This window comes from Dermacentor albipictus, chromosome 3 (assembly GCF_038994185.2).
Source record: "Dermacentor albipictus isolate Rhodes 1998 colony chromosome 3, USDA_Dalb.pri_finalv2, whole genome shotgun sequence".
Lineage (NCBI taxonomy): Eukaryota > Metazoa > Arthropoda > Arachnida > Ixodida > Ixodidae > Dermacentor > Dermacentor albipictus.
Genome location: NC_091823.1, coordinates 129,286,772 through 129,302,885, shown reverse-complemented (window position 1 = coordinate 129,302,885; position 16,114 = coordinate 129,286,772). Strand labels below are relative to the sequence as shown.

At 44.5% G+C, this 16,114-nt stretch overlaps 1 protein-coding gene across 1 annotated transcript in view; it reads right to left on the bottom strand.

Annotated features, from left to right (window-relative positions):
• Positions 1 to 15,780, bottom strand: part of LOC135912847 (uncharacterized) — a 335,829-nt gene extending 320,049 nt beyond the window's left edge. The window contains exon 1 of the mRNA XM_070536050.1: positions 15,544 to 15,780. The gene's annotated coding sequence lies outside the window, so the exon portion shown is untranslated. The remainder of the gene's footprint in view (positions 1 to 15,543) is intronic.
• Between the last annotated feature and the right edge of the window lie 334 nt (positions 15,781 to 16,114).

The window sequence follows — 16,114 nt, the reverse complement described above, 5'->3', positions numbered from 1 at the left end:
CCCGTTGACGCGGCACGTCGCCGAGAATGGCTCGTCAGGCTTCGGAACGGCAAGGCGCCTTCCAAGTATGCGATGGTGTGCAGTAAGCACTTCGACGATGGTGCGTTCAAGCGTTCGCTGACGAAAAAGGATGGCGAGTAGTCCAATATGATATCACGTTTGGGAACCGTAATCGGCAATCTGGGCATTAATGTTTGCTGCATGCGTAGTTGCCGTGTGGTTGCTGTGCGTGTGAAGATCGTTGCAGTCCGCGAAAGTTCGTGTTGGCGTGGCCTGGGATGCCAGTAATGAGTTGCCTGTGCTTTTATATACTTCCGCACGTAAATTAACCGTGGTGTGTACACGCAAGCAATTTATTTTATAAACTTCATGCGCCGCCTGCGCAGTGAATTCAAGGTTCGCGCTCAGCTGCGAGTCCGTTTAAACGACCGTCACCGAGCGTGACAAGTTGTCACGTTTTCTGTTGTCTTTCCTCAGCCACGGGAACTGTTCTCTGTGTTCAGAAGTGTAAATACGAGCACCGAAACACGGCAAGTGTGTACGCATGATCTCGTACAGATTAAACAGTGTCGTTTCGCGAGCCAACAGCGGATGGTCCATTCAGCGATGAACGAACATGCGCGAGCGAATTTATTGCTACTGCTCATATTGATATATTTTTTTCTCTCTTTTATAGGGGGGCGGAAAAAATTGAAGCCCGATGCACTGCATTCAAGCACCACTGCAAATTCAAGTGCCTGCATGCGAAAGTAATTAAAGGGATCTAATGATTATGATACAACATATATTATACGTTGCATGCTTTATTTGAGCTTCGTGTAACGGTTGCAACTGTTTATAAAGCGACTTGAAAACATTTTACAATGGTAGTAGCACTCTAAAACTAACTCGCGATTTCGTAGGTCTGGCTAAAAACAAAAATTGATAAAGCAACATAAGTTCTCTAAATTTATCGCATAACGTAAACGCATCGCAAATCAGCGAGTCAGCTTAGTGTGATGTAATGCAAACAAATCGCGATACGCGCCGCGACCAACTACATCCGAACAACTTGAGGCAATACTTCAACCTGCAGGGCATGTGCAGTTCAATTCTGCTATTTTTGTCTCGTCGGTCAAATTCAGGTCGACTCGGTCTGGGTCTTTACTAAGCGCGGACGAATGCAGCACGAATGCGATAACGTGCACAGGACCGTCAGAGCAGCAGGTGGAAGCGACGGCACTTCACTCAATGATGTGGCCCGCCGCAACGACTTGGTCGCCTTCGACGAGACACCTGACACCGTCCCTAACATGGTTGAGAATTGTGCTTAGAGGCAAGGGTGCTGTAAAACGGAAAAAGAACGCATGTTAACCTCACAACACGTTGAAAGGAGACGAGCGCACATGGTGTGGTCGCGTTAAGCAAATGCTTAATTTTCGCATCAGTACACTAAAAGCGTACAGCGATTTACTTTACGAATTTCCGTTAAAAAATGAAAGAATAACAGGTTGAGAGGTTACTAACCATCGAACAAACCGTCCTCGTCAACATCCATCGTGATTTCGCGAACTACGATCGCTGCACACTGCGGCTGGAGCGGCGACGGGCCACCGGCATCCACACTTGGGAGCTTCGTCACCTCGCCGCTAGGAGTCGACTCTGTTCGATCTCGAGGCCAATAGCAGTAAGCGTTCGCGAAGGACACTCCCAACCACAAGCAGCACATCAAGGTTGTTTCGCCGCGAGAAAGGCTAGATGGCATTCATAGTCGTAGCAAGCAGTCTAGCTTGTTCAATCAGCAATTGAAGGCACTTGAACTCCAGAAAGGTTGTGACTTTTTGCATGTAAGCAGGCAAAGCGGCCTGGCCGTGTCTATCCTCGCCAAAGGTACTGAACGCGTCTGGATGTCTTTGTGGGCAGACTGCAGGCAAACCTATCAGCAAAGTCGTTGGCGACTATGCCACAGTGAGCAGGGAATCCACTAAAAGATTATGTTATGCCGTGTTTCCAGAGCATGGTCGTGTACTTCCCTGACGTTGGATATCATTTGCTCGAAAGTTCTGTGATGTAAGGCGTACTTGATACTGTGAAGAGTTGCCTTAAAATCACAAGATATGACCCACTTCTGTGCCGGCTCCTCGGCAACGTAGAATTTCTAGCAGTGGCGTAGCCAGAAATTTTGTTCGAGGGAGGGGGGGGGGCTACGCCACTGGCCCAATATATATATATATATATATATATAGCTGCAGCTGCACGATACAGCTCAGCCTCCTCCTTGAGAGGAAGCTTTAGCTCGGGTGCTCCTATTTAAGTACATGTAGAAGGGGAATTCGTTTTTCCCTGCAACCACTTCACCAAATTTGAGGAGGTTTGTTGCATTTAAAAGAAAAAGTTTAATTCTAGTGACATCTGGCTTCGAATTTTTCATTTAGGTGGTCAATTATTTATTAAAAATTGGCCAAAATTGAACATTTTCAGAAAACGAAACTATCAAGTTTAAAACTCCGTGACTCAACAATGAAAAATGATATCACAATTCTGTGAATTGCATATAATAGTACATCTACAGCGGACAAAATAGATATGTTACACATGAATCTCAAAAAAATTTTGTGTTGTGGAAATACGGCTTTTGCAGAGCCCTTGTACACAACGTAACCAATTCACGTAAGGTATAAATTGACACAGCAAACTTCTCCGCTTTGACTGTTTTAATAAATGCCGTTTACAGAACCACAATATCTGTTCTTCATGCATAGCTATTAGTTTGTAAACGTCGGGCTTCTATTTTTTCAAACTTTCGAATTTTCCAAAATATTTTAAACAAAATTCAGGCCCTAAATCGAAGTTCTGTTTCCAACAGACACTAGGATTTAACTTTCTCTCTCAAATGCAACCAATTTCAATAAAAGCGATTAGCAGGATTATCTCAGAAAAGCGTTTCTGCGTTTTACAAGTATTTGAATAGGCCGCGTCGGATTGGGCCTGAGCTAAAGCTTCCTCTTAAACAATTTATCGAGGGATCAAATACATGAATAATAACTGCATTGTCATTGCCAAAGATGCTGCAAACGAATTCTTGAAAGCTACGCACTGTAAATACAAGTTAAATATGTATTTTTTCATAAAATATTATACTCGTATGTGCCAAAAATTGTGCCCAACATAACTGACGTCAATGCTTCCATGTTTTTTGTCTATTGATTAAGTAAAGAAAATATCACACGAACTTTAGAGCTATATCAGTTCGAAACCAGGAAGCAGTGCATGCCGCTGATATGAAAAATTAAAAGGCAATGAACTGAACAAGTTGAGCACAAATATGTTAATGAAACTTTGTCATTCAAGAACCGTGCTTACATTCTTGTATATATGCAATGGCCAGTGAAAAATCTCAATGACGTTGTCGTTTGTTGCAATGTATTACGCAGGACTAGCTGTCCACTGTCGTGTATCGTGAGTAATTGCACCGAAGTCATAGTCGCGACAGAGAGCACGTATAAAAAGCAGGAGTTCTGCAAGATATATGAGGGCAAGTCAAATGAATGAGCCAACAACGGGGTACTTTATTCAAAAGTAGTCTTCATGAGAATTTAGACATTTGTCCTATTGACTAACGAGTTGCGTGATTCCCGTCTTATAAAACTCCTTGGGTTGCTGCTTCAAAAAGTCTGTATCTGGTTCCCTTGAGCTGTTTTTTCGGTTGCCGAAAGAAGTCGCAAGGTGACAGGTCTGAACTGTATGGCGGATGTTGCAGCGTTTCCCACTTGAACTTTGCCAGTTTTGTATTAACCACATAAGCGACGTGGGGACAGGCATTGTCGTGGAACAAGATGACCCCATTCGTCAATTTTACACGTTGTTCGTTCTTGATTGCGACACGCTGCCGTTCTGGCGTTTCAAAATATCGGAAACAATTGATAGCCTCTCAAGATTTAACAAATTCTATCAGTAATGAACTCTGTCGATTGAAAAAAAAAGTCAACAACACCTTTCCAGCGGAAATGATGGCGTTTACGTTCTTTGGGCGCGGTAAATTCGAATGTTTCCACTGTAAGCTTTGCCGTCGTGTTTCAGGCTCGTAGTAGTAGCACCAAGGTTCGTCCCCGATCACAGTTGCAAACAAGAAGTCGTCATGCTCATTGTGATACCCGATCAGATGAGTCAAGGCAGCGCGAAACTTCTCCGTCTTCTCGCGATGGATAAAAATCTTGAGGATCCATTGCGCACCAAAGAGCCGATAACTGAGCAGCTCATGAATTATGGCGTGAACCGAACCGTGACTGATGTTCAGACGGTCTGCCAGTTCATCGATGGTTTTCCTCCGTTCTTGTTTCAGCAGCTCATAAACCTTTGAAATTGTGTGGGGGGTGATTGCACGATGGTTTTGGCCCGGTCTTGCAATGTCTTTGCAACGTGCTTTGAACCATTTGCTCCAACGCTCCACACTGGTCAATGAAATGCAGTGTTCAACGTACACGGCAGTCATATGGTGATTAATTTCTGTTTTGGAAACACCATCAGCTGTCAAAAAATTCGCGACACCGAGCTGTTCAACTTTTGAAGTGTCCATTATGTGACGCAACCATATTCAACCCAGTGTATGAGAGCATTAAAGAACATTTATCTTCACACCTGCGTGTCACTTTTGTAAATGAGACATGCCGTTCTCCTGCGCGCATGCCTCGCAGATAATGAACCGAACCATTATTGCGCGGTTAGGGTAGGTTCACTTTCATTTGGCTCGCCCTCGTACATTAGAAATGCAAAGATACAATAGGATATGCAAATGCGAAAATACGGCTTGATAAAGGACAAAAAAGTGTCACTGGAAACAAAGTTCCCTGCATGTATACACAATACCTCGCAACAAGATATTTAAGTATACGTATAAGTCTCCTATGAGTGTATGTATGTAAGAAGAAGTAACTGTATATAATGCGTCAAACAAGGCAAATAAACATATTGCACAATCATAGATTCACAGAATCCCAGATTCCGCCCCCATTCCATCCACTCCCCCCGATGTATTGCGCGCGACGGAAGGCGGCGCGCTTGCTCCCCGCTTTTCTCCTTTGCGCACACAAGACTGAGCCACCATCGTCGGCTCACCCATTCCACCTCCCCTCCTACGCTTTCACTCGCGCATACAGCATGCAGCGCGTGGTCACGATGTTATCACCCTTGGACTTTATACGAAACATAAGGGCGATGGCAGGAATGCGCCTGGAGTGTCCATATAATTGCTTTCGCAATAATATAATAAACGTATCCGGCAACTGAAGCGTCCCGTCGCCCATTACTTTCCGCAAAATAAGTATCAAAATCGAACTTTCACCATGCGACAATTCGCTGCGCCGCAACAATGTATTTTTTTTTCTGTGAGGCGGAGGCACCAAAATGAATAAAAAAAAGCATAGGAAAGTATGTTGGCCAGAACTAATGCCTACTTCGGGCACCTAATGGGGCTACGGAAGGAATACCGATGAAAACATGAGACGCTTGGTCCACTGAGAACCATACGCATACTGCTCAGTATCCTACAGCGGCGAAACAAGACTTTCCGGAAAGGTTCCGCTCAAGGAATGCGGTGCAATCCTTCGAGTCCCCACAGTGATGGCGGCGAGCGACTATTGTTTTTTTTTTCTCGTCTGCTAGCCAGAAAGCGTCCAAAACCCTGTCCGGTGAAAATGCACTCGGCCAGAGCAAACCGAACGCGCACCGAAGTGCACCGCACGGTGGTCGGGGCCATACGAGAAAAACGTTTGCGCTCTGGCTGGTTCTGGCAGCCCGCGGGTAGGTTTGCGAGAACAAAAAAAAAAAGAGAGGCTCAATGTGTCCTCGCGAACAAAAGTCAAAGTAGAAAAAATAAATAAGAACGTAGTTACTTTGGCTGGCTTTAGTGTCTTGACATGGATGTTCTGGCGTAGGTTAAAAAAAATGTTGATATTTTTTTATGTGACATGACGGCACAAATGAACCACCCCAACGCTTCGTCTCATTGGACCTCGCTGCCTGATTTGTCAACTCGTCTGTTAATGTGTTGATTTGGCTTGTCTCGTATGTTCCGATGTAAGACTTTACAAAAGTCAATAGACCTTTGGCGTCAAATGTTTATAACAACATTAAACCCACAAAGTTCCGCAATTGAAAATCTAAAGCACAACTTTGGAAATGTCAATGCAACTTTCACATCAAGAGCTTATGAGATTTATACCCATAAAGTTTCGCAATTGATATCCATGCGCTCCATAGATTCCGTGGCCTCAGTGAGATGCCGCGGCGAGCCCGCTCACCATCAAAGCGCCCTTGAAACTTTGTGCTCGGATAGGACTGCTTGGCATTATGTGACTCCCGGTTTATGGGCGCTGCCACGAAATCCAGCCCGAGTTTGCAATCTTCGCGGTTAAATGTCTTTTCGAGCGTCAAAAAGACATTCTAGACAAAATTCAGAGTGATTTCCGGCGCCAGGGGTCACTTTGGTCGGTGGTGCATGGACAGCACGAAAAAATTTCGGGGGGGGGGGGGGGCTGAAGCCCCATAAGCCCCCTCCCCCCTGGCTACGCCCCTGATTTCTAGCATACATTCCCTCTCTCTTATCTCCCTCTCCCATGTGTTCCACGCATTTACGAACTGCCTTCTGAGACAGCAATCGCGGTCAATCAGCAATGAGTTATACTTTCATTCACTGCTGTATGACGCAACTTCCGACGTGATGCCTCATGGGAGCGACGAGAATGCTGTATGCATTCGCACTCACTGAATACGCAACGCAAGGGCTATACCTGAAAAGTGATTGGCGATGAGTACTAAGCCATCTGGCAGTGTGCGACATAGCACACATTTACATAGTGCCCGCCAGACATTTGCATTCTGCCTGAACCGCTCCAACCTGTTCTTTTCGAATGAATGTGTTTGCTTCACCCTCGTCCTGATATTTCTCATTATGTCAATAGCTCTCTGCTAAGTCGTACAATTTCTCGTCAAATGACTCGTATTTCACCGACCACTCCAGTATAATTTACAAATCATTCCTTTTCATTCAATGGAAGAAAGCATTGCTCATACGCCTTGCGACACATCTATTCCTTAATAATTTATCCTGTCGTCTACACAAAACCAGACGCATCCAAATTTTTACAGCCTTGTGCTGACTTCATTCTGATTTATTTTATATTGTTGTGTCGTATTTTTACGGGATTCTTTCAAGAAGTGATGACTATTCCTAGTAGGGTGCAGATTTTTTTCTTGTCGCCTAGCTAAAGGAATTGTATTCTTTCTTTCTTTTACAACGACGCTGTTAATGCAGCTAGAAGCGCTCGTAAATGTTATACGTTATACGTTAAAACGAACTAAATTACTCACAAAGTTTATATTCTGAGTAAATGAGGACAAGGTTAGGGACAATGCGCAGGCGAATATTGAAGGGAGTAAGTTCCTTAGGGAACAAATGAAAATTGCGAAACTTGAGGTTTCAACCCATTTAGAGGCGTTGTATGAAATACCTAAAGTTTCCCCTCTTCACTGCAAAAACAAAAAAGGGCACATATATATTTTTAGAAAGTAGGGGTCACTCTATAAGTGGTGTATACTGAAAGTTCGAAAAGTATAGGTTAATTATGTGGTCTGAAAATAATTACTGAATCCTCGTTGTGTCTCAATTTTTGTGCGTTATACAAGGCATGTAGTTACTTTTACCAATCTGCTCGTTGAACTATCTCCATGTTTATATTGCGCTGAAGGAAAAAAATCATGTTCTTAGTGACGATCGATTATTCGTTGATCTGGGCAGCTTAATTATAGACTTTGTAGATATTATTTATTCAAGCGTTCCAAAGTTTCGTACCGACCGGCCGTTTCCCGCCAACTTTTCTGTAGTCTTAAATAACTGTACTTCATACCAAATAAAAATGCGGTGGAAGTGAGGGCCATGTTAATTTTAATTATGTGGCGGACGTCTAATGTTCCTAGCTTAATTAAGAGCTTTACAAATAATTACTGAATGATCATAACTTTTCTCGTTTCCGTGCATTATACCAGGTTCGCATCATGTTTCTCCGCTGTCTTCGGTTAACCAAACAAGGCACGTTGTTTATATCTGAAAAAAAAAATTATCGACAGGTTAAGGGTTATGTGTAGGCGAAGTTCAAAGCGTGTGGGTTAATTACGGTCATCGCAAAGAATGTTGCATGCAAGCGCCGCCAAGCCTTGCGAGCGGCGCAAAATTTAGGTGGCTTCCTTATAGGATAGTGCATAAATATGCCAGCAATATCAATTTTACAGAAAACGCGAGACGACTCTGACAAATAAAGAATGCGAAGTTTAACACACGTGGAATAAAAACATCCTGCGTAAAAAATATATATATTCACCGAGTGTTAAAAGAAGTCATAATGTAATTTTACGCTTTTTCCTATTGTCCCAAGAGAACGCTATGCGTTACACCAAGTTTTTATTTGGTCGAAACAAGGGGAAGGTTATGGTTGAGGTGTAGACAGGTAGCGTTCAAAGTGTGTGGGATAACTGCGGTCTTTGCAGTAAATTACGCCTACGAGTGTTCCGGAGCATTATGAGTGAGTTTTAGGAGCGGAGAAGAATTTAGCCCGTGGTCTTGGGAGAAAGCATAACTGTCTCCGAGATCGAGCTTGCTGAGAAATGAAGGAAAACTTAAGTTAATACATATATGAAGTATAACGTTTGTGCATCAATTACAGCCTTTAGAAAAATATTTCCTTCATCAAATGCTCGAAAGCGTTAAGCGGACATTACACACTGTGTCGCTATTTTCCGGGAAGCTCCGCATTATACCGAGCTTACGTTTGCTGGAAAGGGAACGAGACTCATGGGTGACATGTGGCAAAACTTTAACGTTTATTAATTAATTAGGACAGTTGTCAATAATTACTGGCTCCTTCTTTTCTATGTTCTCTATTTTGATGAATCATATAAGGTTTGTAGCATGTTTCCCCGTTGTCCTTAGTGAATGAAGCAAGGCACCTTGTTCATATTTTTTATTTGATTAGGATAAGGGGCGGGTTATGGGTAACGTGTAGAATAAGTTCAAAAAGTGTGAGCTAATTACACTCTTGCCAGTAAGCACCGTATGCGAGCAATCCGGTGCGCATTGAGTGGGCTTTACGAACACGGCGCAGCATTTAGCCCCCTGCCCTGGGAGAGGTTTAATTGCTACCAAGACCAAATTTAAAGAACGAAGGGGCAAGACTATGGCATATATGCTTGCCAACCCAAATAAATGTGAAGAGCTCTTGTAAAAAAAAAAGTATTTAATAAAGTGCTCGAAAGCGTTATATGGGGGCAAGGTTTCAAACGGGCGAGTCATGTGCAGGTAATGTTCTAAACTGTGTGGTTTAAATATAGGTAACCCATTAGGTTTTTAATGCAACTACTCACAGAAAACAGGTTCGCACGCGGGTAGGCCTCTCGAACCTCGGCTGCTCAAACGCCGTCTAGAACCAGCCTTCTCTTCCCTGCGTCCGCTGCGCTCCAAACTGCCACCTCCTTTTTTTTTTTTGTTTCCCTGCTGCCGCCACCTCGTGCTCTCTTTTGTCCGCGACACGCCGCACAAGTAGTCACTGTCGCCGTCGTTGTGTTTCACCACACCTGTGTTTCACTGCCCTTCCTGTATGCGCCTGCAAAAAGGCTTACAGTACGCCTAAATAAATACGTATTCGGCCTGTAGACATGGTATCCTCCGATACGCGGGTAATCTTGTTGTAATGACGTACGCCTCTTGAACCGTTCAACTGTCATTTCACTTTTGCCCGCCGTCGTTGCCCAGTGGCTGTGGTGTTAGGCTGCTGAGCACGAGGTCGCGGGATCGAATCCCGGCCACGGCGGCCGCATTTAGATGGGGGTGCACGTTAAGGAACCCCAGGTGGGCGAAGTTTCCGCAGTCCTCCACTATACGGCGCTCCTCATAATCAGAAAGGGGTTTTGACACGTAAAACATCATAATTTAATTATTTTTACTTTCCCTTTTGTCTCGTTGATAACAATGTACACGTGTATGTTCTCTGCAAAGAAGCTGCTTTGAATAGAAATTTATTGTATTTCCGCCAAATACAAAATAATTATAGGGCGTTACATTTGTATTTAATAAAATAAAGCGCATTAAGTTTCTGCCAGTCATTACACTCGTAGAAGGCTGCGTCCATGTGGAGACGGGAAACAACCTTTGTGTATGTTGCTATGCCGTATTATGTTTATTTAGCTAGATTATTTTATTTTAGAAGAAAGCGAGGCTTTCATTTGTTCGTTCCTCCCACTTTGCGGAGACTGTCTTTCCAAGTAGACAACTTGGAACAGTGGCCTGAATAGACAACAACTTGGGTGTTGAGCATGTGCAATTGGGCATGCGTCAGTGGGTATGGGCCCATTTTAGGTCAATGCCCCGAATGAATATGTGCTACTGCGACGGTAGGTGTAATTACAGACATGAGTCGCACTTCTCTGGGACACACACCTCTCATCAACGTTCTTCCATCGACAAGCACCACACATTGGCTTCATCCCCATGACCCTGACAGCCAAGAGCTATGCAGGGGACGAGATTGTGCCTGTGTCATTCGCTACTATTGCCAACTCGCTGCATTGCTTTATGATGGAACATGCCTGGATGGAACCGATGTTATCAGACTTTACAGCGACGCTGTTAAGGGGAATACCGCAAAGAGTTTTATGTGGCGACGGCTGGGGCCTGCGTCAAACTGCATCAAATGCAAATGCAATGCAAAGTGTGTCGGAGCCCGGAATTTACTTTGCAATGTGATGATCAATGTCTATAAAATGAAAGTTACCTTGCCTATGTCTCATTCGAATAAACAACTTATATGCGGGCCTTTCTTTTATCGAGTAGTCTGTAATTTTTGTTTCTCATGTTGTCTTGTACCGGTTCCATATTGGAGGTCAGCTACGATTACTCTGTCTGTCTGTCTGTCTCTCTCTCTCTCTCTCTCTCTCTCTCTCTCTATATATATATATATATATATATATATATATATATATATATATATATATATATATATATATATATATATATATATATATATATATATATATATATATATATAAGGGTGCGGCGGACGGCGGAAGTCTGACGCCGTCATTCACCGCATTTGCTGCTGCTGTCAACCGTGGCAGTGAGCCAGCCAAAGAAGATTTTAGCCTTCTTGGAGCCAGCAGACCCGTATATAGTGGGTAAAAACCTACGAATTACAAACAAGCTCCACCCGCACAAACCCAGTGGACCCGCCCTTCACCTCTGAAAGAGAGCTTAGACAGCTGCAGTCCGCTCACTGTTTAATTAATGACTTTGCTTGCTAATGTGGATGCTAGGCTAAATGAAAAATAAAAGCTAGTCGTTTCGAGCTAAAACGTTACCTCTGACTGAGCAGTGATATGGGTATCCCCCATAAATTTTGTCTAGGTGTCCAGGTTTCAACCTGAAACCAGTGACACAAATATAAGACCGACCTGCACGGAGAAACAGTTGTTCAAACACGCGAAACCATTTGACGACGAGTAAATAATCGAACCCGATTCGCTGGCGCATCTATTCAAGTTGTGTTGGAGTTTGACAGCGTATTTATAACCTTTCAGCGCTTACATTGTCATCGACTATAGCAGTTCCGAAAGATGCGAGAACTCGCTTATACAGATGCACTGCCTTTGTGGTGCTAGCTGTCAAATTAGCCTACATCTGTGAAGTATTTCTTTATCATTGAGTTCTTTTTTTATTCAAATGAACATAGAAAAAAAAAGATTCATAAACTATGTAATCGTGATGGTCATTCCTTTTCAGGTAAGAGTAACATTAATAAGAAAAATATAACCTGAAAAATTTCACAAGTTCGAATTATCTGAAGCGGAGCTAGTTGAAAGAGCAAATGTGGCCCGCATGTAGTCCATACCACACGGAACATTCCGAGACAAAAGGCGAGGACAAGTTGCACCATGCACTATACTGAGTCCTGACACAAACGCTTATGCTGAAGCAGTGCACGCACCTGGCAGTCACGCGGTCCCAGATGAGCAGGCATACAGACGAGGAAAATATACATGTGAAATAACACGCGTACGCACAGACACAAAAGAGTGAAAAGCGGACTTCATCACACCGGACGCACAAAGATGAGCTTTGCACCACGTGTTAGACAACGCGCGTATATAAATATAAATTATAGATGCTTATTCATTTCTCTTTTTTTTTTGCACAAACATAACGCTCTACGCGAGAAGTACCATGTCGTCTCTAACTCACGCATCCGCTGGCCTTCGACATAGAAGCGTTGCCAGGCAAAGGAATGTGCTGACCTTCGCGTTTCTTGCGAGCACCGCCAGCGCACGCAATAAAAGATCTCACCTAACGGCGCACAAACACGTCGAGGAGGAAATGTGTCCCAAGAGACTCGGCGAAAAAAGAGTAACTAAACATGTTTTAACGACGCATGCAGCATCGCCGCGTTATCGCCGGCCGACGCCGTCTCGCCCCCGCTCGAGCACTTTTAACCAAAAGAAAGTAAATAAAATCGTTTCACGCGTCGGATGGGATGGGCAGTGAAGAGGTGGTTCAAAAGCCAAGGCGGCCACGCGTGGGCGCCGTTTCTGAAAAGTTTTCGTTTTACACTGTAGGAAGGAAGTAAGGAAAAAGCGGAGAAGGAAAGGCAGGGAGGTTAACCAGTTTAGCTCAACCGGTTTGCTACCCTACACATGGGAGCGGGAGGGGGGATGAAAGATGGGGGGGAGGAGAGAGAGAGAGAGAGCACATAGTACAGCACACACATCGTCAGTTACACTGTATGTGCGCCCACGCCTATACGACCTATTGAAGACCGCACTGTATCCCACTATAATAATTGAAGGTGTGTTTACGTTGCGACCATTTTTAAAATGTAGGGCATTTTTCTTACAAATAAACACGCTATCGCTCTACCACGCTTTGATCTACACATACCAACAATATCTGATTATTCAGCCAACACACACAAACACACACACAATAATAATAATATTTGGGGTTTTACGTGCCAAAACCACTTTCTGATTATGAGGCACGCCGTAGTGGAGGACTCCGGAAATTTTGACCACCTGGGGTTCTTTAACGTGCACCTAAATCTAAGCACACGGGTGTTTTCGCATTTCGCCCCCATCGAAATGCGGCCGCCGTGGCCGGGATTCGATCCCGCGACCTCGTGCTCAGCAGCCCAACACCATAGCCACTGAGCAACCACGGCGGGTAACACACACACACACACACACACACACACACACACACACACACACACACACACACACACACAAATATATATATATATATATATATATATATATATATATATATATATATATATATATATATATTGGCTGAATAATAACATATTGGCAAAAATTGACTGAACAAGGTTGAGATTTGATTATTAATATCTCTAAACCTGAAGCTCTCCAGTGAATCACGCAAAGTGCAGTGGTCTTCCAATGCAATTTTCTTCACTTTTTAAGCATTACCTACACGATAAACTATACGATAATTGCGATTGCAAAAAAAAAAAAAAGTTCAGCAGGAGCTTCTTGCTTTGACCGTTCTGCGTTGTTCTTGGAGCAACCGGTTCGAAATTGGCCACACTCAGTTCCCATCGAGATTGCGGGAAGGAAAATTATGGCATCTCGACATACGAGCACTTAACGCTAAAATTACTTCAGCGTGTTGCGGCTGGTATGCCTTTATGACAGGCAACGTAAGCGATTCCAAGTGGTCGCAGGCGGTACTCTTCTATCAGACGATAGCCCCGTGTGTGCCTTAGAAGGACGTGCCTGTGTAGTTCGTCGGTAACCTTACGATACCACAAGCACAATGTCACATTCGTACAGACATTCCGAGACGTAACCAGGGAAACAAGCGGCGGCCTAGTTCCAGATTTTAGACGCGCCCGAACGTCCCATGGCGCGCGCATGTCTTTTCTTTCTTTCTCTTTTCACGAGCCACAGGCTTTTACAATCAAATCCGGCACGTAAGCCGGAACTTGTCCACGTAGGCAGTGGCAGCGTCAGCCGACAAGCGACAACAGCCCCAGACGCACGGCCTTTGTTTTCTCGCGCCTTATCGCCTACACGCGGCTGCAACGCGTAATTGCACAAAGGCCGTCAGCCTTCGCGGCTCGGTGAAGCGTCGCATCTTTAGCGCTGACTCGAGGGATGGAGCACCGCTGTCTTGTTGTGTGAGCTTAAAGTCGTTTGTGTGTACGTCGAAGTGGAGGTCTCGTTTTGTTTTGCACTACTAAGACGTTTGGTCTCCAACGAGCAGAAGTGGAGTACAGTTGAACCAGAATATTGCGAACCCGGATAAAGCCAACTTACTCTCTGTATCGAACGCGTGAAATGTGCCAACCTATAATTATGTAACACAACTCTCTGATTAAAAAAAAACGCACATTGGGAATTAAAATTCGGGACGTCCACTTCCAGCGCCTTAAAACCGCCTGCGTTCCAAAAACGCAGCATTCGAAGGATGGGGAGGGGGGGAGGGGGGGGGGGGGAGTATGTAAATATCTTTTGTCACGCTTTCAAAAGCTCAGTTTTTTTTTTTCGTGAACTTCGGTGGGTTTCGAGACCATCGCAGCTGCGGCTTGGCTGTTTCCTGCATTTCCGAATGAAAAAAAAAGGAAGAAATTGCACAATATAAAAAAAAAATTAAGCGGCGGGCGGGCATTTTAGCAGTGAAACGCTTGAATATATTCAGAAACCGATAACTGGGTACTAGTTGTTTGAGTGCGAGGTAATAAATAATTAACAGATCGATAACGTAATGGTTTAACCTGCAACATCCTCAAGGTGCCAGGTTACTTCTCGTTCTGCGCGTCCACTTACTATCACCGCGTATGTCAATCGTCGAGGCTTGTCGGAGTGCGCGTTGCTGTATAGGTTACCGCACTGAACAGCATTTTCAGGCTATTATACAACTATGACTGACAGAGTGATCTAAGCCCTGGTTTCCGCGATTTCCTCTCGACAAAAGAAAATCACGGTGTAGCTTACTGTAGAAAAAAGAAAAGCAAGAAAAACAAGCGGCGCTTTCAATAAGCATGATTAGCAATACGACAATACGACAATATTTGTTCACTTTAGTGGTGTAATAGTTATCTACTTTATTTTGCCTTTTTAGCGATTAGCACGAAAATCATAAGTGTCCATATAGCGAAATATAGCATACATATTACAGTATGTACAGTAAAGTAGTATATATAGTAGTTATATTCCTATACTACACATCAAAATTCCAAGCGACATGTTCCATTGTTGAGGCGACGACTTGTGAATCGATACGTCACAGAAGGAGCCTTGACTTCGGCATGCGTGTCAATCGAACTCGGGAAGGAAATGGAAGCCGACGCGTCGAAAACAATCACCTGTCGGCGGTCTCCCTTCAGAAACTCAGAAACTAAATAAAACAAACGTTTATCACATTGTAGAATGTCGTGCTGAAACCTGCACGAAGCATCATCGTCGTTACTCTGGCGAAGCGCTGGCGTCTGAGAAGTCGCTTACCGGGTACAGGACCAGGGACCAGAGCGTCCTGCCGATGTCCGGCGCTGTCGCCTTCTGTCGCGTCCTCTTCCACCACGCCCTCCGGGGGGGCTGCGGCCGCTCGCTACGTTCCCCAGGTCTCAGCCGGCGACTTTATGACCTGCGACCTTGGCCGCGGTCGCTGGAGTGTCCCATATACTCCTTTTTTTTATCGGTAGCACAAAGTTTAGGGTGCGAGAATGCAAACAACAAAGTCGGCCTCCTCACAACTTGGGATCAAAGCGGTTCCAGCACCCCCGGGAGACGGGCATCACTTCGCCTCTTTCGCGCCTCGTCAAAGTGGCGACAAGCTGCGAAACGAGCAGAAAAGGGGGAGGAGAAGGCGAGAAGATATGCCGTTTCATGCACCTTTACGACTACGATTGCTACAGAGAGCGTACCTCTGGAACAACGTCGTAGCTCAGCCTCCTGTTTGCTGATAAGGAACTTCGGCGCATGCTTGCCTCGGCCTAGGTGTCCAGTCAGTATAGTGATTACAGTGGCCCCCTTCGCGCAGCCGTGCGAAAGCATCACAGTCCTGTGAACAGGCACT